The sequence below is a fragment of the Ostrea edulis genome, unplaced genomic scaffold, assembly GCF_947568905.1.
Source record: "Ostrea edulis unplaced genomic scaffold, xbOstEdul1.1 scaffold_74, whole genome shotgun sequence".
NCBI lineage: Eukaryota > Metazoa > Mollusca > Bivalvia > Ostreida > Ostreidae > Ostrea > Ostrea edulis.
The window spans coordinates 26,689-41,879 of NW_026606004.1; positions in this window are offsets into that span (position 1 = coordinate 26,689).

Consider the following 15,191-nt stretch of genomic DNA (forward strand, 5'->3'; position numbering starts at 1 on the left):
AGAAATACAAAGTAAAATTTAGGCAGATTACTGAGAATACAGAAGCAAACAAGGATAATGACAAGTGTATTTATGAAAGAAAAAAACCCATCATGTACCATTTCTTACATAGTAGTTAAAATGACTTCACAACGTTTCTGAAGTTATGTTTCATTACTTTTTGTTTTCAAATGGCAATGCCTTCCAATATCTTTGTAGCATTGTAGAAGAATCTTCTACTTTCTTCTACAACTTACTTCCTCATACTTTAATGTTCTTCATGTAGACGTTACACGGCTCATTTTTTCCTCACCAGCATCAACTGTTGACAAGATCTGCCATTTTAATGAAAGCACTAAATACCCGATGCACTTAATATCTCAAATGCCTTAAAATTGATCGAAACATTATTCTTGTGATATTGCACCTTTAGAAGGAAATTAAATATTGATTTTTAGCTTTCTTAATTTTTTATTTTTGTTTATTTTATTTCATTCAGATTATTTTTACTCATTTTCCCTTCTTAAAAGTTTTAGGTATTTCGGGTCTTTAGTGCGTTTCTCAAAATGGACAGGAGTTGATGTTTTATAAAATAAGCGACCCAGATATGGCGAACATAGAGAACATTATTTAAAAGTATGAGTAAGTAAGTAGCGTATATTTAATGTAAAATTTTAATTGACAGGTCCGAAATCTTCCACACTAGTCTGAATTTCGCTGCTGTTATAGGCGAGAAACGACTCCGTGACATGGACCGGTAAATGTCCTAGTAAAAATAAACAAGTGAAATAGAAAGAACGATGACATATATCTCTGTTATTCTCAAAAAGAACCTGTGGCTTGAAATTTGGCATGCAAGTAGTTAAAACATTAATCTATTCAAGGAGATCGGCAAATCACGATATCGCACCTAGTTTCTAATTTTTTATGCATTTGAAGCGAGTGGATAGTTATTTTTATCTGGGTCAGAGTTAGATCCCTTTCTATATTTATGGTATCACATAGTTCGGGCCCAAAATAGGCTTAGCCCCTGTGGCCAGAAGTGAGCAGCTAATGCACCACCAACTTTTTCTTTATATCTGTACTGGTCAGAGATATAAGAACTTATTTGTAAATTTATGCGTAATCATTTTATTCGTAATGATGATGTCGATGATAACGATGACAGTTTGCTAGAATAACATTGTTAATACAAGTAACTTCAATAAGACATGATAATACATCCTAACAATTTAATTATGATGTAGTACACATACTAGAATTTGTGTTTTCCCGCGGTTCGCTAGTAAAACGGGAAAATTATGTATTCATGTTATATTATCGTGTTTTAGTACAGTTATTGACCAATAGGAGGGTGGTATACTGTCATGGGGAGGAAGCGGGTTTGTTAGGCTCGCCGCTGGTCACTTTCTAGCTGGTGTTCCTGCAGACATGACAAATAGCTCATTTGATATATTTGTAAAGTTTAAGGTCCGTCACACTCCCCCTGCATCATGGAGCAATGGCATCGGATACAGGTTTTCTAGAGTTTTCACGATTATTATCGTTTTATTTCTAGATTTTTCCTGATTGGCTCTGGTGTTCACAAACGAGTATAACGTACTATTATATACAATTGTACTAGTATATTTATATGGAACAGTATTGTGTATTTTCATTCACATTTCTGTACAAGTCTGAATAAATGTGCACGGCCTCCAACGTACACGGCTGGCTGTATGCTATGTACTTAGGTGTTGAGTTATGTTAAATAGGTAGTAAAGTTAATCCATATAGATTATCAATACAAAGAGGCATTTCTTTCAACCAGAGACAGAAAACATACGTGGCGCAGATGGAGTTACCTTCCTTGATCTACACTTTATAAAACTTGTCCACTGAGTATGCATACATAAAGAATACCGTATATGTGAAGAATACCTACACGTAACTTCAAAATAGTATTAAAAATAATGAATGTAAATCTAAATCATGTATAATTATATGATAAATTTATGCTGAAATCAATAAGTATGCATACCATTAAATAAATAACTATCAATCTCATGCACTGTTACTGCACTACTAAACATTACAATAACATACAAAATTAACACCCGCCAATTTAGAAGTTTCTCCATATAAAAAAATAGAAACTCACTACAAAGCTGACTACTAGTATAATGCTGCCCATCTGCAGCTAACAATGATGACATCTACCTACCACCTGCCATAAAACACAGGAAATGGTAATTTTTCTGTAATAATAATAGTATGGGTATATAACATACCACCTCCAAATGAAAAAAACCCCACAAGGAATGAAACGAAGTTATACCATGGAGAAGCTAAAATCATCCAGTTTGTCATAAAGTTGAGTTGTTAGTTTGCCATTAACATATATGTTCAATAAAATATCTAAGTATGAAGGAGATGTGTAAGACTGTGTTGTCTTTTATTTCGAGTTTACAGTGATATATCGAATTGACATCTGAATGAAACTAATTATTGTTAATAGATAAAACGTCGTCGATATCTCTAAATGTCGAGATAAAGGCCACATCAAGAGATTTTTCTTCTCTTTTGAATAAATTCTGCCTCATAGGAAAATAACAAGAGTTGTCAGAAGATAGCATAGCTTGCCGGGAAGCATGACTTTACTTAACCTATCGTTGAAAAGGTTAGTTTTTGAAAAATAGGTCAAAGTCCAAGGTTACTAGGTCTAAAGTTTTCATACCATATAACGATCTACTTCGTCAGTACAACCTCGCATTGGGTCAAATGCTGTCTGACGTGTTTCATACCGATTGTTAAGCCATTCTTGGTACACTGATTTCGACTGCAGATAACTCCGTTTACCTGATCAGGATATAGGGCTCACGGCAGGTGTGACCGGTCAACAAGGGATGCTTACTCCTCCTAGACACCTGATCCCACCTCTGGTATGTCCAGGAGTCCGTGTTTGCCCAACTATCTATTTTGTATTGCTTGTAGGAATTATGAGATTGATCACTGTTCGTTATCTTCACCTTACATATCAAAGGATTGGCCATGAGGCATCTAAATATGAAATATGAAATCCCTATTCCCTTGGTTCAAAAGATATAACCAAGGCTAAAGTATTTGAACAGCAAGTCAAAGTTCAAGGTCAAATGTCTTCTACCAAAACAAAGGTCTCTTCATTAGGCATTTATTTGTAAAATATGAAAACCCTATCACTATTGGTTCAAAAGATATAGCCCAGGTTAAAGTTTAAAAACAAATAGGTCAAAGTCCAGGCTCAATAGTCTTGGTACCATGACAAAGGTCTCTTCATGACTTCATGAGGCATCTATATGTGAAATACCAAAACCCTATCTCCCCTTGGTTCAAAAGATATAGCCCAGGTTAAAAGTTTTTAATAGTCCACATTAAAGGTCACTAGGTCAAACATTTTGGTACCAAAACAAAGGTCTTTCCACGAGGCATCTATATGTGAAATATGAAAATCCTATTCCCCTTGGTTCAAAAGATGTAGCCCAGGTTAAAGTTATTTCCTTGAAGTATGACGCCGATGACGACACCGGAGTCATGTCAATAGCTCTCCGGAGAGTGCTGACGACGTGCTAGAAAAGGTCAGGTAGTAAAGGAGCTCAACTCAAGCCCATGGTTATTCCAACAGGCTGTTGGAAGGCCGACCTGATCACCAAATACTACAACGATATTATGATTAAGGAACTCCAGCATCTTTTTGATATCAACCTCTGAGTACTTGTGCTTTGAATCAGAGTGGTGTTTAACAAAGTAATTCGTGAATGACTGATCACTAGATATGGATATTTCGTTTTTCGATTTTGTTAAAGAAGCAACTGTCTATGATGTCAAAATGTCCAGCATTTAATCAATCTAATTAAAATCAAATCTTTTCTAACCGTTACACTGGAGAAGGGTCTGAAAGCATTGCGTTTGATGTCATATAATTTCACACTTGACTAATCAAATGACGGATTTCGCTAACCTGAAAATTTTGCTATTACACCAGAACATACTTGGAATTTATCATACGTATGTCTATAATTACCGAGAAGCACAAGAGAATAATCTAATAAAATGGGGGGGGGGGGGGGGGGCAACGAGCGATGTTAACAGACATCATGGAGAATTTTTTGGAAGTGAAATTTTTTTTTTATTGAAGAATGCTAAAATTTTATGTAGTTTTATTGATAAAATCATTGAAATTGCATGTTTGAGTCACTGAAATTCAAATAATACGATGTTATTGATCACTTTGTTGTTACCATGGTAACAAGGACAAAGTCATTGAAAAGACAGTGAAGTATACCTCTTTAAAGTCCAAAATAAAAACAATTAAGATAATAGTTTTTTAGTTTAAGGTAAATAAACAAGGCTTATATAAATTTTTGTTGAAGTAAGAAATTTTAATATCTCAGCAAAAATGGTTGCCATGACAACCAACATACCTTGCATTGTATACAGTCAAAAATTCAAATCAAATAGAGTTTTGAGCTAACTTTTTTCAGAGGCGCAACACAGTCAGGCAAGGTCTTTCATATAGAAAGAAATAACAAATGTTAAATTTCTATTTTTAAAAAAATAAATGCTTTGAATACACAAAAAGTGTGTCACGATGCATGTTGAGTATGACGCAATGTGAGGTTGAAGTGTGACGTCAGCATTGATACTATAGTGTAGAAAATGATTTAGATATTTCTGATATGCGGATCTTGTTGGGTTTTTTTTTAAATGAGAAACAAGTGTTCTAAAATTTTATTTGAATGTGACATTTGCGTAATTATTACTCTCTTATACTTACAGTATTTCTTGTCATTCAAGAAACGATGCAATATTTCAAAGCAAACGACACGTGTAGTTACTCAAGTCAGTTTCCGTCTTTGTATATGGCATCGGTCTCAGCAACCCGATTATGTTCGGCAATGATCGTCCCCATGTCTGTGTATACTACGCAATGGCAGTTAATACGAAACGGTCATTGTAGGTATGCTCTCAAACAATATTTCCTTGTTTATTTTGCTGAAGTTTCTTCAGATCTTGGGGATTATATTGGTTATACCGATAGGTGTTAATTGGTGCATACTTGGATAGTTGAAAAATACGTCAGTTACAGCTTGTACTACTTTAACGCTGATATTTGGAATTCGTTTAATCTTTTCATGGATCGACGACATTTTGTGAACTTACAATCCGAATACACTTAAGTAAAACGATTCCTGATTGGTCCTTGATTCTTTGTCAAACTATTGTTATTGGTCGAATATTTATTGAATTATTCATGCGACTGGGGTCAATAACATGACCTCAAATGCATTGCTGTCACATCCTTCTCCAGTGTAACGATTAGAGAAGATCAGATTTTAATTAGACTGGTATCTAATTTATCACGAGGAATGGTCGTGTAAAGTGTTGAAGTCATACGTATTGATGTTGCTGATTTGAGAAACGTTTTGTGCATGATTTCAAATTTACTAGAAGTTATTTAGATTATTTTTAGATTCCACATTTGACTTACGTTTTTTCTGGTATATGTTGTAGTACAATAGATTTGAATTTTCTCATCAGATTGGAGTTTGGTAGAACATTCACTGGATCCAGCAATGTATCTTGTAAGGGGTTTGTGAAGTTTAGCAATCCAGGATAGGTACAGTAACTCATATCCATTTGTTCCATTGACTGGGATATTAAATGTGTTTAAACCTAAAGCATAATTTTGAAGAATTTCATCTTCTAAAACGGTAAATTGGAGTATAAGTACGACTACCAAATGTGAAATCAATGGCAAACTTGTTTAAAATACAGTTGTATTAATGAGCCTTGTAAACAAAGACAATGTTGTTACAAGCTTTGTCATGTAAACCTATCTAATCTTTTATCACTTTTGGTTTACTAAACACAGAAGGATAGATGGTACGCACTTTTGTTTTGATGTGTCTATTACGTTATACTTTTAATCCATTCTAACAATGTATCAAGTTCTTCATTTTCATATTTAACACATCGTCTGGCGTAATCTTGAATAGAATTCATAATAGTCATAAATGTTATAGTGAAGTTCAAATATGCGCCGGTCGACAGGTGATGCTTACTCCTCCTATGCACATGATCCCACCTCTGGTATGTCCATGGGTCCGTGATTGCTCAACTCTTTATTTTTTCATTCATTGTGGGAGTTACGAGATTGATTACTGTTCGTTATCTTTACCTTTCATAATAGATGTGAATTTATATCGTTAATTGGAAGATCAAATTGATCTCAATTTAGGACCTTTTAAAATAAATGATATCAGGTCCTGATTTTCAACTATATCAACATCACCAGTAATGACATCTCCAGCTGGACTATAGTTGAAAGAAGACGAAGAACACGTAGGTGGATTATGTATAAATTGGTCTAAATCTAGGCACTGTAAGTTTGGATGCAATAGTAGAAGTATATTTGTAGGAAATACTGGGTGTAGACTTGAACTTGAAATATGCTGGAATACAAGACTGAACTCTTTTATGACGAAGAATGTTTCTTATTTTGACGCCATCTATTGCTTTGTTTGTAAATTTAAGTTTAAGGAACTGGCGGCATGATTCAGAAGAAATGTCCATGACTGCGTTTACCTCTTTGTGTATTTGGAAAAAGTCCCATCACATTCACGTTATTTCCTAGTGGATTAGTTCATACAGTGTAATAATAATAGTAATATTTATATAGACAAATTATTCTAAGGCGCTTTACACGGGTAAGAAAAGAAATGCAACGATAAAACTACAATTAAGATCGATAGCCAAAAGTGTGGGGTTTTTATTTTATTTTTTTATTTTTTATTTTTTTGTGTGTGTTCGATAGCTAAATTCAGAATCTATTTCCTACCAGAGTCTTGATTCAGTGATATTCTCGTTGTCTACGATTTAATTACTATAAGACAAAATGCATATAATTTTGTATACAATGGAAACATATGATGTGTCCTTTAAGGTTGGGTTGTTGATATGATGGTAATTTTTTCTAGAATTCTGTCCCTCATTGACAAGATTGAATGATCTGAATTGATCAGGTCAGAATTGAAATGTTTATAGAGAAGTTGAATACCACCATTATTGATATGAAATATGTGCCCCGATATTCTTTTATTTAGTGCCCCTTGGTTACAGGTCAAATTAAAAAAAAAATTGGAACAGAAACTCGTCCGGTGAGATTATTAATAAATGAATTCCTAGTAATAAATATCTCACAAGTTTTACATTTTTTTTTTTACAATCGTCTATACACAATTGATACCATAAAATATTCAATCTGTTCTTGATTGGAAATACTTAATCTAGGTTGAGTTTAAAAGAATACAAGCTGTACCTGACGGTAGTCAGTGGCGGATTCAAGGGGGGGGCGCAGCCGGCGCCCCGCCCCCCTAATATTTTCAAATTTAAGGTAAATCGTGGTATCTTGTTTAGAAAAAAGTATTAAACGATATAAGAAGCAATAATTTCTTCCACTCCCGGAGAAATAAATGACAAAATCTTTTGATTTCTTGAATTACTTTGATGGGATAACTTAATTTGTTCCAAAAACCCCTAATATTTGCGTCATTTTATTAATATCACCTTATAAAAATCATAGAAAACAGTACAAATGACTAAATTAATAGGAGACATATTTCAAGCCCTGTAAAGTCCAGGAGCTTCCGGGAGCTGGGCCCCCACCAGGACTTCGCCTTGTACCCACCGGGGGCCTAAAGGCGGCCCCAGACCCCTTGCCTCATAAAGTGGCGCCCCCGTAACCGCAATTCCTGGATCCGCCCCTGGTAGTTTTCAATTATATAATTGTGCACCATTGACATCTATCGATATAACTTATAAAAATTTCAAGATCTGAAGAAAATTTCAGCAAAAAAAACAACAAAGGACTATTGTATGAGATCATCTCCACAATGTAAACCGTCATTGCGTCGTATGTACACGGACATGGTAACGGTGGTTGCCGAAGATAATCAGGTTGCACTGAGACCGACGTCATTCAAAGATGGAGACTGACCTGAGTAACTAATACACACGTCGTTTGTTTTGAAATAGTATATTGTATCATGAATGTATTTAAATAGGTTCGCACTTGAGATTTGGAGTTGGGGGGGGGTTATTTTTTATTTTTACATTAAAGGAGAATTAGGAAATCAAAAAGAAAAACTGTTATTGAACTACAGTGATCTAAACATGACCTTTTTGCATGTTGGACCCGACTATTTGTCAGTAAAGCTTTAAAACTAATTTAAGGTTGTAAGATCCCTAGCTTCATTTGGTAAAGAGTTCCACATCTTAGGAGCACTTTGCAGTCCATACGTGGTTGTTTTCACACTGGACACAACAGCAGTATTTAAATATCTAAAGCTGTAAAGGGATTTTTTAATGTAATAAGATCATGAAGATTTGTATATATATATATTTTCATAATCAGAGTGCATAGTGGTCTTGGGAGACGACGATTTAAAAAAAAAAGGAAAAAACAACTCTATAATCATCATACACGTATATGAAACCGATGATCCTTTCCTGCAGTTTCTCCATTTTTATAACATTCTTTTCAGCGTAAAAATACCAGGTAAGACAACAATAACTAAACTTTTATAGAATAAAGGAATTAATGGTGAACTTACTCAACCGATTATGATTGCATCCTATTCTTTTCAAAACATTCAGTTGTACGGCCGCTTTCTTACGAATGTTAGCAATGTGAGACTTAAAATTTAATTCAATCGAAAGTCAATACTATGGTTAGTCGTAATAGTTTAACTTCATATCAATTAATTTAAATGAAATATTTTTATTAATTCTTGTAAATTCTGATATGGTTTATTATAATAAACAATAATCAAATTATTAATCAAATTATTTTCTATACTTATACCTTTTACCGATTGTACAGTTATTAGACATATTTTACTACATCACAACGAAGAAACGATGTAAATAAAGTGAGTCGCAGTGTATACGAATGTGTTGATTTTTGTTTCTTTAATTTCTTTTTAAAATTTTTGTTTTCTTTCAATTTTATTTTTGTTTGTTAAGAGTTATCAAACTTGAATATACTTGTATTTGCGCTCGTGTACCGCGGTAAATATCGGCATCGGAAAGATACTGATAATACTGTGCACCTCTACAATGTTGCTGCATGAAAGGTGAAGATAACGAACAGTGATCAATCTCATAACTCCTAAAAGAAATGCAAAATAAAGAGTTGGGAGAACACGGACCTCTGGATATACCAAATGTGGGATCAGGTGTTTAGGAGGAGTAAGCATCCCCTGTCGACCGGTCACACCCGCCGTGAGCCCTATATCCTGATCAGGTAAACGGAGTTATCCGTAGTCAAAATCTGCGTACCAAGAACGGACTAACAATCAGCATGAAACATGTCATACAGCATTTGACCCAATGATAGGTTGTACTGGCAAACTAGATCGTTATAACGACCATAGAATTTGCGAAATGCTGACTTTAAACGAGACTGTAAAGTTGAGTTGTTAGTTTGCCGTTAATATCTACTTTCAATGAAATGTCCAAGTATGAAGCAGAAGTGGTCTAGCTAGCTAGCTACCTGTTTTGTTTAACTAGCTAGCTAGCTAGCAGAAGGCCGGGATTCGAATCCCGGCCGCGACAGACATTAGTCGTTAAAACAGGTAGTGACAGTTCCATCGCCAAATGCTCGCCATGAGGTGTGAATGTTACGGGTCCTCGGAGATGACCTTAAAAAACGGATGTTCCGTGTCCCAGTAGGTGTGGCACGCTAAAGAACCATCACCGCACAATGACCGTAAGCGCCGAGCATAGGCCTAAATTTGAGGCCCTTCAACAGTGTTGGTGACGTCTCCATATGAGTGAAAAATTCTCGAGAAGGAAGGTAAACAAGATACAATCAATCAACAATACTAAAATGACCAACGACACAAACAACAGTGAATTGTCAAATTGTCGGGACGACCCGTCCCTTTCTCAGAACGATAGAATATTTACATAGAAAAGCAAACTAAATAGAAAAACAAACTAACACTAAAAAATAAACTACAAAAGATAATAACAACCAAAACGTCTACATATTGCAACTATCGAGTTTAATATGGGGCAAGTCTGTTCTGTTCTGTTGCCTTTCATCCGGGTGTCACAAAATCACTCTCAGTATTTGTAGTATGAGATGTCTATGTACATTGAGATGTCTATGTACATATTTGTTCAGGTGGCAGGAGATTGGTTTTGAAACATGTGGGTAGGGGGAGTACATCAAAGTCAGATTATGACAGACTAATGAAAAATTACATTTCCCTTTTATGTCAATACTTGTATTTCATATTAGTGTAGTTAATAAATTACATGTAATGTATACATACTGGTGCTGCTGCACAACACATGCTCTGAGCAGGTGTCCCTTTTTTGCTTTGCTTTACTCTCATTTGGGCTAATGTGCACCACCTCCACACCATCACAGTACCAAGCATGGGGATTTAGACACTGTGTACAATCATGAACCCTATCTGTCCTTTTTAAACATCTACCTTTCATACGGGGCCATCCACCTTCCCTCTCAGCTACAGATCTTTTCCTGGACCATGCATATTTTCACCGGAATTTCTTCAGCGACTGACCACGTGTCTTAGTTTCGTATTTGCACTCATCTATATGCTAGGAATCATGGTGACACTTACATGTTGTATATTAACCTTTTTATCAATCACTCAGTTACATTTGACATGTATCCTAAAATTATTGTATACATTTTTACACATGTAATATCACTTCAAATATGGGTTATTTCCATTTTTTAAAAAGTTGACCGGGCGAAACTGTCTCCTGCTACTTCTAGCGATGCACATCATACATATTAATCCGATATTCCTCTGACTCTTACCCCGCTTTTATGTTATATTGACATGTGCAGAGGAATATTGGATTACATACATACATGATAGTACATGTAGTTATATCATTTTAAGGATGAAAATTAAATTTACTCTCATAAATATTATTTTATCAAAATACTTACCATACAAAATATTACCTTTATGAGTGTTTAGAACGAAAGCAGTTATACAGAAATCGTAAGAATAAACTTAGGAGCCCCACGAAATCGGAGGAAAATTCTACATAATCACATTTCAGTTTTAAACATCTTTAATATTCAAGTCAATGGGGAAATGAATAGCCTGGTGGTTAGGAAGCAAGAAACTAGGGTTCGATCCCAGTTTCGGGTCAAGTTATTGCAATTTCCTCGAAGTCGAACATTTCCATATTTATCTACATGATAATTATTTACAGTTTAGGGCTCACAGTGGGTGTGACCGGTCGACAGGGGATACTTACTCCCCCTAGGCACCTGATCCCACCTCTGGTATGTCCAGGGGTCCGTGTTTTTCCAACTCTCTATTTTACATTGCTTATAGGAGTTATGAGATTGATCACTGTTCATTATCTTCACCTTTCATGAATGTAATTTAGAATAAATACATGGCTTCGAAAAAGCTCCTGATACTGGTTCTCATTAGAAAAATATGATACAGCCCATGATAACATTTCTCACATAGATAGGGATTTGTATGATACAGTCCATGATAACATTTCTCACATAGATAGGGATGATACAGCCCATGATAACATTTCTCACATAGATAGGGATGATACAGCCCATGATAACATTTCTCACATGGATAGGGATTTGGTCACTTTCAACTTGCATTTGAAAATTCTGCATATTTTATCAATGCATGTATGACACGTTTGCCTTACGCGGATATATTTTTTTTCATTTCGAAGAATAGTTGACTCTGAATACTCGTATACTGTACATTACACTTAATATAATTTTACATAATTTAGATTTGAAGGGGAAAAGTAGAATTTGTAGTACATGTACTTTTATATTTCACTTCATTTCGCACAAACCTCTTCAATATATCAAAAATATAAGTTCCTGCACATCCCCCTTTCGATGACCCCGAACAGCTCTTTATTCTGTTGATATGCCGTTCTATAAAGAGATGGGAACCATAAGGAAGTGACAGACATGTATAATTGTATGGTACTCTATACAGAGCAAAAAACAGCATGCCAAGTACTTCTTGAATAGTTTTCAAAAGCGTTATCTTGCCAGCATGTAACATCATTTGAAACGTTCGATTTCATTTTAAAAATCTATCACCAAAGTACATATTCACCCAGTCTATGTAGCAGGACAGATCTGTAAATGAGAGGGATAATTTTCATAATTATAGAAAAATCATGAAAATTTTGTGTTTTATATTTAACAGCAATCAACTTCAAAATTCTTAGCGCTTTTCTCTTGCACGACTCTGGGGTGACCAATATAGGACTCTTAATCAAATAATTTTCAACAATATGCCACATGACTATCCCTTAAAACCACAAACGCCGACGATGCTGGAATATCTAAAAAGCTCTTCGAGGACTTTCGTCCATGGCGAACTAAAAAGTTTGACAAACAGACCAATTTTAGGAACTGCTGAGTTGTACTTTGATATCCAAAGTTTATACCAAACATTTTGAACTAATTTTATCGTTTGGGAAATATATTAAATTTTATTTCTTTATCACGAATTTGCAAAAAATATGAATCATCTGTATTTCAAAATATCATTATCGCTTCATCGGTCAAAAGCGATGATTACTCTCCCTTGGCACCTAATTCCAGCTCTGGTGTGTCCTAAGATTCGGATTTGTCTTTCTCTAAATTTTGTATTCTTTACAGTATATATGGAATTGATCAATAATACATGTATACATAATCCAGCATCCATATTTTTGTAGAGCAGGGGATTATTTTCTCCATGATCAAAACAACGGCGGCCGGGAGGTTCGCAATTTACTCATGAAAAGTGAAGATAACTAAAGGTGACTAATCTCAAAAATCCCACAAAGAAGATAAGATTAAGAGTATGGTCAATCAACAGGGAATACTTGCTCCTCCTAGGCACCTGATTCCACCTCTGGTGTGTTTAGAGACCCGTGTTTGTGATTCTCTTGATTTTGTATTCTTTATAGGATTCATGAGATTGATCATTGTTCGTTATCTTTACTTGTTGGTAGTAAATATTGCCAATAAATATTGTTCAATAATTTTTGTCCATACCCTGCCCATCTTTATTCATCATTCTAAAGCGCTGCATTTGGTTTGGTTGAAGATCACCAACTGAAGCATTATATTTCGATAATACTTATAAATGTACTTCAATCAATCAGAAACAATTAAGAATGGAAAGAAAATAAGGGATATTCAGCTAGCTGAATCACTTTAATCGTTTTGATATCAAATAGGGAACAAGGAAATATGTATGAAAGCTTTATATTAATGATTTTATTTCAAGGATTGAATCATTGGGTAGTCGTGGAATTAAATCCACCCTTTATATAGAAAAACGAAAGCACTCTCAAAGAGGAGATAATCAATACCGTCTTCGTCGATATTGTACAGAATCCATAGTTATTAAAAATCATCATATACATAAATATAGGAAACACCTTCCTCCCTTTCAGAATATGAATAAAGATAACGAACAGGGTAAAACAAACTATATAGATATTGTCAATGATATGCAAACACAGGGTGAAAATCAACCATGTCAACATACTTACTATGACAGAGAAATTGTACATGTCTGTAAAAGTATGCAAATGTAAGATTAACATTAAATGATCAACTTGTATAATTGTAAGCTTTTGAATGGATTTTAATTTATCCTTACAATAAATGGGAGGTGTTTAACCAGTAGAAAAATTGAATCTACATATACTTACTATATTCATATACATGTACTGAAAAATTTAATCTTTTTATTCAAGAGTATGATTCTTTGATCCCAACGCACGCGTTTTCATGGGTCCGTAGTTGGCCCCTTCTGAATTTCTGAAACTTATGGTATTTATGAGATCGATCACTGTTTGATACCTTCACGTTTTCATTCTATGCAATATGTCTATTTTCCTCTTTACAACATACGTTAAATCTACATTTGGATTATTGAATAAAGTATAAGGATATCACCACTTTGCTATAGAATAGATATTTCTTCAGGTTTTTTTTAATGATATTACATTATCTCTAATAGACTACAAGTTTTTTATGCTTTTATGAATTGATGAATCTTCATTTAACTGGTTGAGGCTATTACAGGTGCTCATCTGGAAGGGGAACCGGGAGTCCAAATTCTCCCCCTGAACTCGGTGGAAAATAAGATAAACGTATCTACCTATTCTTAAGTACATTTTAAAGTTGTAAAAAACTAAGTGGTTGTTCTCAGACCCTTGGAAAATTATATATGGCGGAACGTACGATGTTAGGGAAAAATGTCGGATCCGTGCATGTAAATGTAGTTACATTAACCCTATAGGTAGCAGCGTCAGCATATCATGAGCAAAATGCCAATTGGAGAATATAAATGTCATACGGGGAAATTAAGATCAAAATATTTGGTATATATGCAATCTTCTCACACTAAGATACAAATCTGTACTACATTGTACGTTTCTAAATGACATCGGCAATATCACGTCAAAACCTACAATGACAAAAAATACGAGCTCAACGCACAATTCCGATTTGTGACGTAAATGTCATACCGAAGGTCAATGTTAATATATATCTGAAGTTCCGAAATGCTGACTTTAAATGAGATTGTTGAGCCCCATGCAACGTCACCTTATTTGTCAGTAACCTAACCAAAATGATAATACGCAGTACACGTTTTCATGAATCTAATTAATCACACCATATGTAGATAATGATGAAATGTTGCTACATAAATATGAAGGTTAACGACGGAAAACCTGTTTTCATTAGGTTAATTTTTAGTTTACCATTAGCATCAATTTTAAGTAAAAATCAGATAAAACGAATTATATAGTCGTTATAATGATCCAACTTTATAAATAGTAACCTTCATTAGGTCAAATACTGTTTGGCGTGTTTTCTACCAATTGTTTGACTGTTCTTTAGATACCGATTTTGATTACGGATTCCTCAGTTTACCTGATCAAGATGGGTGTGGCGGGTCAAAAGGACCGGCCTTGGCACATGAACGTAGCTCTGGTGTTTCCAAGGGTACATATTTCCTCTATTGTTCTCAATGTTTTAATTTTGTCTAGGATTTATCAGATTATCAAATGTTTTCGTATATATATGACGTTTAAGGAAGATACCTTGCACTTTGTTGAGAAGTGATCCAAACATAGAA